Below are 15,001 nucleotides of genomic sequence, written 5' to 3'. Positions count from 1 at the left end.
GTCCTGTCCCAGAGTTCATCAGAACAATTTTTTTTTTTTTTTTTAGATTCCATATATATGTGTTAGCATACGGTATTTGTTTTTCTCTTTCTGACTTACTTCACTCTGTAGGACAGACTCTAGGTCCATCCATCTCACTACAAAAACTCAATTTCGTTTGTTTTTATAGCTGAGTAATATTCCATTGTATCTATGTGCCATATCTTCTTTATCCATTCATCTGTTGATGGACACTTAGGTTGCTTCCATGTCCTGGCTATTGTAAATAGAGCTGCAATGAACATTGTGGTACATGACTCTGTTTGAATTATGGTTTTCTCAGGGTATATGCCCAGTAGTGGGATTGCTGGATCATACGGTAGTTCCATTTTTAGGTTTTTAAGGAAGCTCCATACTGTTCTCCATAGTGGCTGTATCAATTTACATTCCCACCAACAGTAAGAGGGTTCCCTTTTCTCCACACCCTCTCCAGCAAAAATATGGAACACTTCATGAATTTGCGTGTCATCCTTGCACAGGGGCCATACTAATCTTCTCTGTATTGCTCCAATTTTAGTCCAGCACTGTAGCTTGCTGGTCGTTGAGTGGAGCTGGGTCTTAGCACTGAGATGGAGATCTCTGGGAGAGTTTTCGCCATTTGATATTACGTGGAGCCAGGAGGTCTCTGTTGTACCAATGCCCTGAACTCGGGTCTCCCACCTCAGAGGCACAGGCCTGACACCCAGCCGGAGCACCAAGACCCTGTCAGCCACACGGCTCAGAAGAAATGGAAGAAAAAAAGAAAGAAAGAATAAAATAAAATAAAATAAAGTTATTGAAATAAAAAATTATTAAAAATTTAAAAAATTAAAATTAATTTAAAAAGAAAGAAAGAAAGAGAGCAACAAACCAAAAACAAATCCACCAATGATAACAAGTGCTAAAAACTATACTAAAAAAAAATGGACAGACAGAACCCTAGGACAAATGGTAAAAGCAAAGCTATGTAGACAAAATCACACAAAGCATACACATACACACTCACAAAAAGAGAAAAAGAAAAAAATATATATATATATATATAGAAAAAAAGGAAGAGAGCAACCAAATCAATAAACAAATCTACCAATGGTAATAAACTCTAAATACTAAACTAAGATAAACATAAAACCAGAAATGAATGCGATGTAGAAAGCAAACCCCAAGTCTACATTTGCTCCCAAAGTCCACCTCCTCAATTTGGGATGATTCATTGTCTATTCAGGTATTCAACAGATGCAGGGTACATCAAGTTGATTGTGAAGACTTAATCTGCTGCTTCTGAGGCTGCTGGGAGAGATTTCCCTTTCTCTTCTTTGTTCACACAGCTCCCGGGGTTCAGCTTTGGATTTGGCCCCGCCTCTGCGTGTAGGTCGCCTGAGGGCATCTGTTCTTCACTCAGACAGGACGGGGTTAAAGGAGCAGCTGTTTCAGGGGCTCTGGCTCACTCAGGCCCAGGGGGAGGGAGGGAAGGGTACGGAGTGCGGGGCGAGCCTGCGGCGGCAGAGGCTGGCATGACGTTGCAACAGCCTGAGGCGCGCCGTGCGTTCTCCCGGGGAAGTTGTCCCTGGATCACGGGACCCTGGCAGTGGCGGGCTGCACAGGCTCCTGGAGGGGAGGTGTGGAGAGTGACCTGTGCTCGCACACAGGCTTCTTGGTGGCGGCAGCAGCAGCCTTAGCATCTCATGCCCGTCTGTGGGGTCCGCGCTGATAGCCGCGGCTCGTGCCCATTTCTGGAGCTCGTTTAGGCGGTGCTCTGAATCCCCTCTCCTCGCGCATCCCGAAACAATGGTCTCCTGCCTCTTCGGCAGCTCCAGACTTTTTCCTGGACTCCCTCCCGGCTAGCTGTGGCACACTAGCCCCTTCAGGCTGTGTTCACGCAGCCAACCCCAGTCCTCTCCCTGGGATCCGACCTCCGAAGCCTGAGCCTCAGCTCCCAGCCCCCGCCCGCCCCGGCGGGTGAGCAGACAAGCCTCTCGGGCTGGTGAGTGCTGGTCGGCACCGATCCTCTGTGTGGGAATCTCTCTGCTTTGCCCTCCTCACCCCTGTTGCTGCGCTCTCCTCCGTGGCTCCGAAGCTTCCCCCCCTCCGCCACTCCCCTGTCTCCTCCAGTGAAGGGCCTTCCTAGTGTGTGGAAACCTTTCCTCCTTCACAGCTCCCTCCCACTGGTGCGGGTCCCATCCCTATTCTTTTGTCTCTGTTTTTTCTTTTTTCTTTTGCCCTACCCAGGTACGTGGGGAGTTTCTTGCCTTTTGGGGAGGTCTGAGGCCTTCTGCCAGCATTCAGTTTGTGTTCTGTAGGAGTTGTTCCACATGTAGATGTATTTCTGATGTATTTGTGGGAGGAAGGTGATCTCCACATCTTACTCCTCTGCCATGTTGAAGGTCTCTCCTAAACCACTTTAAACATGAAAAGATCATTTATCAGCAGTGCAATAGAGAAGACTAGCTTCATATAGCTTGATTCAAGGCTCAAACAATGTCATCAGGGACCAATTTCTCACTCTTCACTCCTCAGCGTTGCTCCCTTGGCACTGGCTCCAGATTCAGCCTCCATGTGGATGCAGGATGCTCACAGCAACTGCTTCCTCTCCTCACAAATCCAAAGACGGCCCCTGTGTGTCTCCTAGGAGCCCAGGAAAGTTGTAACTGCATCTTATGGACTCTCTGCTTCAAGGCTGGTCCCTGAAGCAGCCCTTCTGGCTGAGAGGCTCTGAGGAGCTGGGTTACACATAGAACCCATACCCACCACTGGGATCAGCACTATCTACATCACACGGACTAGGGGAGGGAAAAGGATGACTCCCCAGAGGAAATTAGAGGCAGTATAGGTACCAGGAGAGTTTACAGACACCAGAAGTCAGGATGCATAACAGAGGGGCCCCCCGCAGTCTCTCAGAGGCAAAGTCACAATGAGTACCCGGGAGGGTTTTCGACCTCTCTGCAGGACACCCACAGAAACCCCATGGCGGGAACATCATGGTTGAAACCAGCAAATGTTGCCTAACTGAGATAGAGTCCAGAGCCTCCCACAAGGGGAGGAGAATTTTCTCCTTTAGTGAACATGAATGATATGGCTCAGAAATGTGCCACATCCCAGAGAGAAGTTCTAACCCCAAAATGAAGAGCTTTGCTGTCTGAGGCCAGTGGGAGGAGAGTGGACCCTGGGAGTTATCACTGAAATATGCATGTGTCCTTAGCGGGCCAGTCACATGAATGCTCATGCTGTCCTCTCACAAAACAAAAAAACAGAAAAAAGAACCCAAACCATCGTTGAAATATTCTCCAGGAGGGAAAAACAATGCATCGGGAAACTCAGGAGGCAAGGTTTAAGGAAGGGCTCATTAGTCTTAAGCTTAAAAGCAGAAAGTCACATTTCTCCTCACCAAGAGTCTGCTATTGTCATAAATGACAAATAGAAGTGAGTGGAAGATTTTTCTTATTAACGGGGAAACAGCCCAAGATAGCAATGAATAGTGCTGGCCATCTTAATGATCACCAATTTAACCAGTTTTGAAAGGTTTTATGAAATGCATCTCTGTCCCCTTGATAGAAGAGGGAGATTATAATTTTTGAGCAACAGACATCTCTGTGATGCCCCACATGGACCGTTAGTCACTCACTAAAGAAAGCAGCAGAACAGCATGTTTGGGTGCAATGACCTCTAAATGGGACAAGGGGGGTTCCTGAGGAGCTCAGATTTATTTAAGGTAAGGGCAGGGAAATCCCAATGGGCACATGGTAGGAAAGAAGGGAACCAGAAATAACTGGATTATGAGGAGGGAGACTATTCATAGGTGAAAAATGAGAAGGGCTATGGGATCTTTTCCATCTGGAGCCTAGTAGAAAACACACACACACACACACACACACACACACACACACACAAAAGAAAATTAGCAACTATATTTATCACCTGGGACGAACCAGTTGATCTCTGAAACCTCAACTGCCTCATCCATTGAAAATTCGATTCAAAACCTTTCCTCTGAGAAAGATAGACTGCATCTTTTGTAGTTAAGAAATCTGACTTGAGTCTCTTTGTCATCCGCATTACTTAAGTGATTTTGGTCAGATTTGGGAGACATTTTCAAGATGTTTGTTTTCATAGTAATCCTTTTTATGTTTAATAATAAGTACTTGATTATGAGATTTTGAATTTTGTTTCTGAATTAAGGCGGAAACGGGGCTAGGAAAGGGAGTAGAAATGACACCAAGAGAATAACCTGATAAACACTCTGACACTTGTTTTATAACCACAGAAATGTTGGTACTTTGAAGTTTATCAACTAGTTCTTGGGAGAATCCAATAAAAACATTTGCGAATAAATCTGTACCCTAGAATAGCATTCACAGAAACACAAGATCTGAAAACTGCCTTATGCCATAAAGCAAATCATATCAGCAGATCCTCATGGGTCTCATCCTGGAGACTGAGGATTCCAGTCTGTTCACACTACTCCTCACGAGATGTGGGGCTTCCTCTACACTTAGACGGGTTTCTGCCTTTGGCTCTAGGGTACTTTTGGAAAGAAAAGTTCAAAGGTCTCCAGAGACAGTACCGAAAGAATAGAAGAAGAATTTAACTAAAGTTGTGAGTGCATCTTCTCTTCAGTGAAGAGAATAAATAATTCACGTGACTTATTCAATTTTAACAAGGGCCATTTCTTGCCAATGTTGAGGATGTCAACTTGACTCTGAAATCATTACGCCTTTAAAGAAATACAGTGTTATCTCAAAGAATAAGGATGAAAGGAAAGTAAATTCTGTGCCAGAGCAGGGATTAGCAATCTTGCCAAGGTTGGAGGCCAAGTCTGTTCACCAGCTCCCTTCTGGTAAGAGGGTATCAGCAGTGGCAGGAGACAGGCCTCAGCTGCCTTTATCCTCATAGAGATTCTGCTCTTTTGGCCAAGTGTAGTGACAGTGCTGCTTGGGAGAAATGCCCCTAAGACTCCAGTTCTAATCTGCGCCACCCCGCAAGGGGCCTGGGATGGGAGCCCCAGGGAGGCCAAGGTTGAGGACCCTGAAGCAGGCCTTCCCAACCACTCTGCCCCACCATCCACATGCCCCTGGGGGCACTGTGCCCAAGTGCGGAAACCCTCTATCTCAAAGGGCCCAGAGCTGCCCCAACAAAAGAAAAGACTTATTTGTTATTGCCTTTAGTGTCAGTGTATTAGTATTAGTAGGAGTGTTAGTATTCAGAGAACCAAAGCACACCCCAAAATCAGTCTGTCATCCTATTAAGCAGAATATTCCTGGCCGTACTTGGGGAGGAATACATTTAACAGATTTTTAAATACTCATATTTTATACCTTCTGGCTTACAATGAATAGACTCTGGATGAATGAGCTTTCATATAGTTAATGAAAGTGCTCATACTATCTAAAAGCCTGAGTTTCAAGAAGAAGTTAAAGATAACTAAAAATCATAATGATCATATGGAAGAGAAGTTATAGCTACTCATTGATAACACATGGACAATTTTTAAAGTCTTCATGTTTACTAATAGAAACTTTAATTTCTAAAAAAGTTAATCAGCTTTGAACAGATGAGCAAATGATAACATTGAAAATATAATGAAAGCTTTTAGATGAAGGACCGAGGTAAATTTATCATCACCTGATATGATTTTCAGAATAATTTAAATAAACAATGAACACAGAATCCTGTCCAGCTCACACATCTAGACCCATATCTGCTGTGTTTTATGCTACGCCAGCATTAAAAAAACACCCTAGCCAAATTTTTCAGCATCTTTGCTTCTTAGAAATGCATCCTGTGTCTGTCTAATAGAAGCCCTACCATTATATTATAAATGTGTATGTTTCCAAAAGCAAAACATGAGGTTTATTGAACTTTATTCACATGCATTCATTCAACAGATACTTATTGAAGTTCTTCTCTACGTTAGACTCTGTGGGGAGATACAAAGCTAAATGAGAAAATCACTCTATGCCAGGAGCTCACAATATTAAAGGACAGCTATGCATACACATTAGCCACAACCTTCCCCACTCCATCCTCCCTCCTCACCCAGATCCAAGCCCTCCAGTCATCCCAGAACTCCAGGGGACAGTGTGGGGAGGGGGGGAGATGGGCACTTTGGTGGGAAGGATGAAGGGGTTACTATGCAAGTTCCCTCTTTTCTTCTTCACCCATTAGGGCTGCACACAGTATTCCTGAGTTACCTTTATACTCCCACGGCTTCAGCCACCAACCTGAGACTCTGAAAACTGTATCTTCAGACCTCAGTTCTCCTGATTCATGTATCCAACTGATGCTGACATTTCTACCTGAATGTCCCATGGGCCCATCATCCTTCAAAAGTGGAAAGTATTGTGTCCTTCCCCCTGCTCCTCCTCAACTAGTCTCTGTATTGGCACATTCTCCTGCAGGGGCTGCTCCCTGGATAGAATGCCCACCCCACTTAAACTCCTGAAAACACCCTCCCAGCCTCAGCTAAAGCAGCAACTCCTTTAGGACAGCCACTCTGAGCTGGAGAGCAGAACTGATGGTCTTTCTCTCTACTGCCAGGGGACCATGTCCCAATTTCTGTTGAGAGCTCTCATCACACTGTTTTGCAATGACATGTTGACTGACTAGCTTGTGATGCCGTGGAGCAGCAGCTCTCAGCCCTGGCTACACTCTGGAATCCTCTGGGGAACATTTAAAACACATCTGAGATTCCAATATAATTAGTCTGAAGTGCAACCTGGGCATTGTGATTTCAAAAATCTCCCCAGATGATTCTTGTGCCCAGCTAAAATTTAAAATTTCTGGCCTTGAGGAGAGTAATTTTATCTTGATTACCTACATGTGTTACACAAGGGGCTTAATAAGTATTTACTGAATGAATGAATAATTACAACATCTACCCAGACACTTGAATGAAAAGCCATGGAGTCCCAAATCCCATCCATCACAAAGGTAAATCAAGAGGGATAAAAGTACCTATGCAAATCAAAAACAACTAAATAAATGGAGAGATGTTCCATGTTCATGGATAGGAGCACTCAATATTGTCAACAATCAACAACTGTCGATTCCACCTCTGAGAACTCGTTTTTATCCACGCTCTCTTGTACACATAGAACTACCACCTTGTTTCAGGTCCTCACTTTTGCCTACCAGACTATGATGTCTCATCTTCATTGTTTCCTTGTCTTAAAGTCCTTTAAGGTGCCCTCTAAATTACTGCTAGAGTTATCTTTCTAATAGTCCAACCATGTCCCCTCCTGCTTAGAATGGATTGATGTTGCCTACACAATAAACTCTAAACTTTGCCAAATGAGCACCTTAATTTTCCTCCATCTCTACCTGGCATACTTCTACTCTTCCTTCACGACCCATCTCAAACATCAACTCTTCTTCCAAGCTACCCACCCCCAACTCCCCCAGAAAAAGTTACCAAGTCCCCTCTGAGCCTCCACAGTACTAGGCATGTTGCTTCTTCTACTGTGTTGACATTATTTGTTCACATATCTGTCCCCCACTGAACTCCTTGAGGGCAGAGGCTGTGCCCTGTCATCTTTGTGTCCCTACTGCCTAGTACAGGGCTAGTTGGTAGCCAAGCAAATATACACTGGATGGAAGGACAGATTAATGAGAGTCAGAGAGAGAAGTGTGAAGGATGGTATTTCTGTTTAGAGGAAGGAGCAGCCCAAGAGAGCAAGGATGGAGACAGGAGGCCCCTGGGGGAACCTTAGACTCCTACTCTGCAGGGATCTATTCCTAGTCACAAGAAACCCTGAGCGATGGTGTCAGAGGCTAGAACACCTGGGTCAAACATCACTGGCCACCCACCTCCACAGCCTTTGTCCACAGCCTCCTTGTCAGCTCAGTGTTCCCTATGCTGATGGTCACCAGGGCAAAATGACTCCAACCTGAGTATATCCACCATTAGAAGTAAATGTGAACCACAGGAGGTTCTGGGGAAAGCTTCTGGCCTCCCTTACCCAGGATGATGTCTACGCATTTAAAATTAACTTGTCACTCTAAAGGAACAGGAATTTACAACTTGGATTCTTTCAGTCTCACTTCTAAATTGCCCACACATCCTATAATTTGCTGCATCAACTTTGCACTGTGGGAATGCTCTCTCTCCAAAGAGCAACCAGAGATGATTATTCTTTAGGCACTGGAAGAGTCATGATCAATCTGAACACTTGCAGATGCATGTTTTATTAGTGGGAGAGGGAGGAAGCTGTAACCTTCCTCTCTGGCCCAAGGAAGGGTGGATCCACTTGCCTGTAGCATTGGCAACTGGTCTACACAGCACACCCCCCTCCATTGTTACACTTCTTGCCTTAGTCTGTCAGGGTGCTAATTATGAAGCCATTGTCTGCGATGATTACATGTTAGGTGTGAACTATACAGTCAGTGACAATTATGGGTTATTGAGGTGGTTATTTGCGCTTGATTGACAGAATGTGTGCACCTCTGTGGAAAGCTTAGTATTTCTTAACTTCGGGCACTATATACTCTACAGAAGAAAGTACTGTATTTCTGAGGAAACATAAGAAAATATGTATAATAAAAGTTGTGCCTTTCTGGGATAACAGGGGATCCTTTCATAAGGATCTACCTGAGGTAGGTGATTTAGAGATGGGAGTGGTGGGGGAGAGGGGAGTTTGGAAAACCAAGAGTGACCATGAGTTTAAAGCCAAAGAGTCCCTGAACTGACCCACACAAACCCTACCTCTGCTCCAGTCTTAGAAGGAGAGGCAAACACACTCTTGAGAAACACCTTTGTTATCCTCTGAAAGTGAGTAAGCAGTATTACAAGACCATTTCCTTAGCATTATCAAGCATTAATTGTTCAACACAACAGTAGGGCTACTGACTCTACATTAGATTTTAATTAGATACTATTCAGACCTATAGCTTCACAGGCAAACACACACACACACAAACACACACACACACACACACACACACACAAACTGCTTTATTTCACCTCAGAAATTGCTTCTTATTTTCCCGTAACCTTCAAAACAATAAGAAAAACAATCACTGTCACCTACAGGCAGGGTTACTGTCTGTGTGGCTGGCTCCAAAATGAATACCAACAAGAAAAGGAAAAATGTCTCACTGGAGTATGGAGTTCTCTGTGCAGGTATTTTCTGGTGGCACAAATTGAGGGTACTGGGTAAAAACTGTCAACTATTTGACACTTTCTGATTTCCAACCTTCTCCATCATTGTTGAAGAACAACCTTGAGTGTCACTCAATGATTCTAACATGATTTTGTGGTTTTCTAATTTCAACCTAAAACTAAAAAATGAGTGTAGGCACAGATCTCACATAGATTATGATTCTGTAGTAGTTCTATGTAAGCCAAAATTACCCCAAAACTGCCTACAAGTTTGCCCACTGCCCTGCACCGCCAGTCAGCACCACTTGGCTAAATGTTCCGACATTCATATGACAGAGAAAAATCTTGTTCGGGAATTCCCTGGCAGTCCAGCAGTTAGGACTCTGTGCTTTCACTGCCGAGGGCCCAGGTTCAATTCCTGATCGGGGAACTAAGGTCCCACAAGCCACACGGCCAAAAAACAAAAAAAAGTCTTGTTGATTTGTGGTTAGTGGTCTCATTAAATTGCCATTGATTCAGGGAGAAGGGGTTTAGTGGATCAAAAAGGCCAAAAACTTACACCTTTTTCATACAAGGACAATTAAGAGGGCAGCGGAATTCCAGGAGGATGACTTAGGCACAATGGTTTTCTAAACAGAAACCCACGTGATGAACACTGGGACTTTTCCAATACTCCCTCTCTCCGGAAGTCTATTTATTCTCCACAGACTGGAAACCATTCACCAGAGCGCTGCATCTGTGATTTCTCCCACGCTTTTTCAATGCAGCAGGACATTTAAACCCAGGCTGCAAATCCAGCCCTGAGGGAAACTGCCTCCTTAGATCTGCAGTGGCTTTCACATTTGAGGATTAACTTCAGTTGGGAGCGGAGGTGTCCATAAAAGTAATATATTCCCAAACAGAAAAAGCGGCCCTGAGCAAATTTTCTTTTCCGAAAAGATTCTACGAGGTGCCAAGAGAATGACTTTAATAACTGTTTGTGGAAATTTCATGACCCCAGAATGTTTTCAAGGTGTCAATTTGGGCTAATCCCCAATAACAGCAATCCATAGTTTAGTCAGATGTCAGGTTTGAAAGTGTGTGGCTTTTTTAAGAGGGTTTTTGCTCCTTCTCTCCCTTCAATCATAGGCCCAAAGTAAACACTAGTTCAAGTCCATTATTTGTGCTTTGCAATTACAAATCTTGTATCTTTTTCCCTCTCATGTCTCTGCCACCACCTCAAAAGAGATCAGCAGAAGACAGGAGTGAATAAGAACCACCCAGCACTGTGGGATCCCACTCAGGGGACATCTTGCTTAAACTTCCCAAATCTTCTAGTACATGCATTCACGGATGACCATTTATTCAGGGGAAAAGTTGAGGTTTAGGTTTCTGATTTCCAAAAATACAAGAAGTCAAGTCAATGAAGTAAATTATTCCCAAAAGTGTAGAAAGAGGCTAAATAAGCAATGTAACTAGAAATTTCATCTGATTTTGAGGGTTCCCCGAGGTCTTCATCTTCTCTCCACAGATTTGTGTGTGTGTAGTCATAAGTGGCAGAGATGACTTTGATTCATTAAATCTTGTTTTATTTTCCTCCTGGGCATACTTTGTGACTACACTTCCTAGCCTCCCGCACAGATAGGCGGGGTTCTGTGACTGGCCAGTGGAACAAGGGCCAGAAAGGATGTTTGCCCCTTCCAAGCCTGATCCATAAAAATCCTCCCACTTCTCATCTCTCATTGCAGGCCAGATGCAGAAGATCCAGAAGAGGCTTCCAAAGGCCTGGAGATGGGGGACTTTTCAGATGAATGAACCTTAATGACCATGTGAAGTAGACTCCTCCACACACACTGTCCCTTCAGCCTACACTGTACCATGACATAAGCAAGAAGTAAATGCTTACTGTGTTAAGCCATTAAGACTTTGGAATTGTTCATTACAGCAATGAGCTTGTCCTGGCTAATACTTGGTGCATGGAAAATACTGAATTATATTTCTTCTTAGAATAAAAAGCACTAATACGTAATAGGATAAGCTGCTATAACTTCAACAGAGTATTAAGCCCGAGCTCGATGATTTAAAGACTTTTAAAAACACCAAGTTGTGGTCAATAAGACTGATTTCTCCATTTCATAAAAAACCCTGATCTCAAGGCATAGACCAAGTACCTTTCCTTAGCCTTCTGGGAGAGTACTTCCTAGCCTCTATGATATTGTTTCTTCAAATTTATTTCCTCCTGAAATGGGATTCACTTTTTGAAGATGATCAATGTCATAAGATGTTGTGTTTTTCCACCACCCCACAAAAAACAAACATCACGTGTTATTTGGATAACTATTAACAAAATTTCATCAACATTCATCACCTCTGGAGCAGGTTTATGGTAGGACAACTAAGAAAAATGGAAAATGCTGACTGTTCTAGCTAAAAAATGACCTTGTTTCCTTCAGTCTAGAAAATACAACCTTCTCTAACGAAAAGAAAAAACTCATGTCATCCAATGTTTCCCAGCAAGAACATTCTATATACATAAAGTTTTCCTTGAGTAGAAAGAGGAGCAATCTTTGCTATTGTGTCAGAGGTAGCAGAATTGAGTGGGGGGCTTGAAAGCTCTAGAGCCTGGGTGCCATAGTATCTGATCCAACATGAGCTCTGAGCCACAATACAGCCCTCATCTTCCTAAGCAAGGTAAGAAATTGTTTCCACTATGACATGCCACTAGCTGTGTGGCAGCCAGTATTTTAAAGTGGTAACAAGGATTTGCACTATACAACCCTGTATTTAGAATATGATTAGAAAAAATAGTCTTTGTCCTTTAAACAGTGAATATCAAGGTTCCCTTTGGAATTTAAATGTATAGTCATCTTTATCCCTTAAACATTAAGGATTTTTAAGATGCAAAATCTAGACAACTTTTAGCTGTAGTTTAAGTCTGCCTAACTATAAAAATAGATACTTCCAGAATAGACTGCAAAAAATAATTGTTCTGCTACAGTAAAAAGCAGTAAGGTAGGTTATATATACTCAGGCATCAACGTAACCTCAGCACTTTTAAAGCCCTTACCACAAGTTTGCAGCTAATTGCATTTCATTGACCTATATATGTAGCATAATATCTTTTAGGGAGAAAGAGAGCTGTTTCCAACTCTACAAAAGCAGTTCAGGGGAAAAATACTTGCAAAATACATATCTGATAAAGGACTGGTATTCAAAATATACAAAGCATTCATAAAACACAACAACAAGAGAACAAACAATCCAATTAACTATGGACAAAAAACCTGGAAACCTCCCCAAAGAAGATATACAGATGGCACATATAAACATACAGAAAGATACTCAACATATATGTCATTAAGGAATTATAACTTTGTGAAAAACCATAAAACTGCACCATGCAAAGAGTGAAATTTAATGTAAACTATGGAATTTAGTTAATAATAATGTATCAACATCTATTGTTGATTAATTGCAACAAATGTACCACACTAATGCAAGCGGTAATAGGAGAAACCATAGACAGGGGAGGGAGGTATACGGGTATGTACCTGTTCTATTTTTCTGTCCTAAAATATAAAGAATATTATTTTTTTAAAAAAGCAAGTCAAGAGGCCCTGATTATAATTTAGCTGATTTTTCCCTGATAAGGCATTTAATACATGGTCTGACTATCTGCTCTGTGAAGAGAAATGTTAATTTTGTACAAGGCCCGGGATTGGGTGTCAAGGGAACTGCAAGCCATTCACTGACATCATGTACCATGTTAGGTTAATAATACACATGCTGATTCTGCTTGAGCATCCTGCATGCCTGAGCACACACAGCAGGGACAGAGTGCAAGGGAAGAGAGAGGAAGCGTTGGTACCTGCCTTATCCGGGGGCTTCAGAAATGTCTGCACAGAATTCAAGAGCAGCATCTGTTAGTGGTCACAAGTCACCTCTTTGGGGCCACAGACCGATGCTTTACAGAGGATGGTGTCATTGAGGATGCCCACAGCAGTGGACGCAATGGTGAATGCTTCTGTCACCAGCCCCAGTCACCTCCAGCCCTGGAGAGGAAACAAAGGGATCTCAGGTGCCTGCACGGTGCAGGAAGATCTCTTGTGATCTGGAGATGACCTTCCCTCATACCATGACGGTTGGGACATATTTAGTGGGCAAAATGATCAACAAGGGCTCTTTGCCAAAGTGATGGAAAAGCTGTGTGTGTGTGTGTGTGTGTGTGTGTGTGTGTGTGTGTGTGTATCCCAATTAACCATGTTAATATATATTAAAATCAATTCATTTTCACAATTGATAAAAATAAATCCAAAAAAACAAGATAAAAACAATCACAGCATAACTTCTATTTGGTTTTCTTGTTCAAATAAAATGCCTCTTTATCTGTTCCTACAAAAAACAAAGGGAGAAATTCTTGCTGTCAAACTAACAACTATTAAAAGAAAAGAATTAAGGAGGAATTTTAATGAGTTTTCCTAGAATGCCTTATAGCTAATTTTATTGGTGCATAGGTTTTCTTTCCATATTTAACTATTTTTCTTTCTGAACTAATTATGTCTTTTGGTTTTGGTTGATACGCATTCTAAGATGTAAACCATTTATTAATTTTTTATTAATAAATGTGTCCTTTACAATTGAAAGGCTAACCTTATCAGCTTTGTTGACTGCTATGTCAGAAAAGTCCACAACAGTGTAGTTAATAGATTGCTGAAATATAATTACATTTCAGTATAGCTACTGTCAATCCTGACCTTCTAAAAAGTTCAGCTTCAGGGCTTCCCTGGTGGCACAGTGATTGAGAATCTGCCTGCCAATGCAGGGGACACAGGTTCGAGCCCTGGTCTGGGAAGATCCCACATGCCACAGGGCAACTGGGCCCGTGAGTCACAATTACTGAGCCTGCGCGTCTGGAGCCTGTGCTCCGCAACAAGAGAGGCCGCGACAGTGAGAGGCCAGCGCACCGCGATGAAGAGTGGCCCCCGCTTGCCACAACTAGAGAGAGCCCTCGCACAGAAATGAAGACCCAACACAGCCATAAATAAATAAATTTTAAAAAAATAATAAAAAATAAAAAGTTCATCTTCAGGTATACATAAGAATACGGTGTCTCATTCATGTCCCAATTTAACAAGATTACATTACATTAGAAAATGTCTATCATTATGCATTCTCCCTGTTGTATGTCTGTGTGTGTGTGTGTGTGTGTGTGTGTGCGCACGTTTGTGTGTTTAACTGAGACTGCTTTGGCTGCTTTTATTAGTTAACCTTCGCTGGGCATCACTTACATCTCCAGTGATGTAGGTAGCCATCAAAATCATCAACAAGAAGAAAGCAAGTGAGACTTCTATGTTCTAAAGGATAAGAAGTATGAATCTTGGATCCAACAAATGGTTAAACACCCTAAAATTACCCAGCTGTGTGAACACTGGAGACAGAAATCTCTTATTATATGGTGATGGAGCTATACCTTGGCAGCAACCACCTGGATGAGATCTGGGATCAAAAGAAACTAAGTGAACAGCAAGGTCCTACTGTATAGCACAGGGAACTCTATTCAGTATCTTGAAATAACCTATAATGAGAAAGAATATGAAAAAGAATATATATATATATGTATAACTGAATCATTTTCTGTATACCTGAAACTAACACAACACTGTAAATCAATTATACTTCAATTAAAAAAGAAAAAGAGGGACCTCCCGGGTGGTCCAGTGGTTGAGACTCCGCCTTCCAGTGCAGGGGGTGCGTGTTCAGTCCCTGGTTGGGGAGCTAAGATCCTACATGCCTCCCCGCCAGAAAACCAAAACATAAAACAGAAGCAATATTGTAACAAATTCAATAAAGACTTAATGGTCCACATCAAAAGAAAAGAAAAAGAAAAAAAACTGAGTGAAAGGGAAGTGA

The 15,001-nt window shown here is 42.5% G+C and overlaps 1 long non-coding RNA gene and 1 other non-coding gene across 2 annotated transcripts in view; both read right to left on the bottom strand.

Moving 5' to 3' along the window:
- LOC118904900 overlaps positions 1 to 13,140 on the bottom strand; it is a 220,730-nt gene extending 207,590 nt beyond the window's left edge. The window contains exon 1 of the long non-coding RNA XR_005022119.1: positions 13,033 to 13,140. This is a non-coding gene — a long non-coding RNA (uncharacterized LOC118904900). The remainder of the gene's footprint in view (positions 1 to 13,032) is intronic.
- On the bottom strand, positions 474 to 576 carry LOC118905558. Its single transcript, XR_005022264.1, has one exon. It is a non-coding gene; the product is annotated as a U6 spliceosomal RNA (small nuclear RNA).
- Positions 13,141 to 15,001: the final 1,861 nt, after the last annotated feature.

The sequence above is a fragment of the Balaenoptera musculus genome, chromosome 12 (genome assembly GCF_009873245.2).
Source record: "Balaenoptera musculus isolate JJ_BM4_2016_0621 chromosome 12, mBalMus1.pri.v3, whole genome shotgun sequence".
Classification (NCBI taxonomy): domain Eukaryota; kingdom Metazoa; phylum Chordata; class Mammalia; order Artiodactyla; family Balaenopteridae; genus Balaenoptera; species Balaenoptera musculus.
This window is presented reverse-complemented; position numbering and strand designations above follow the sequence as displayed.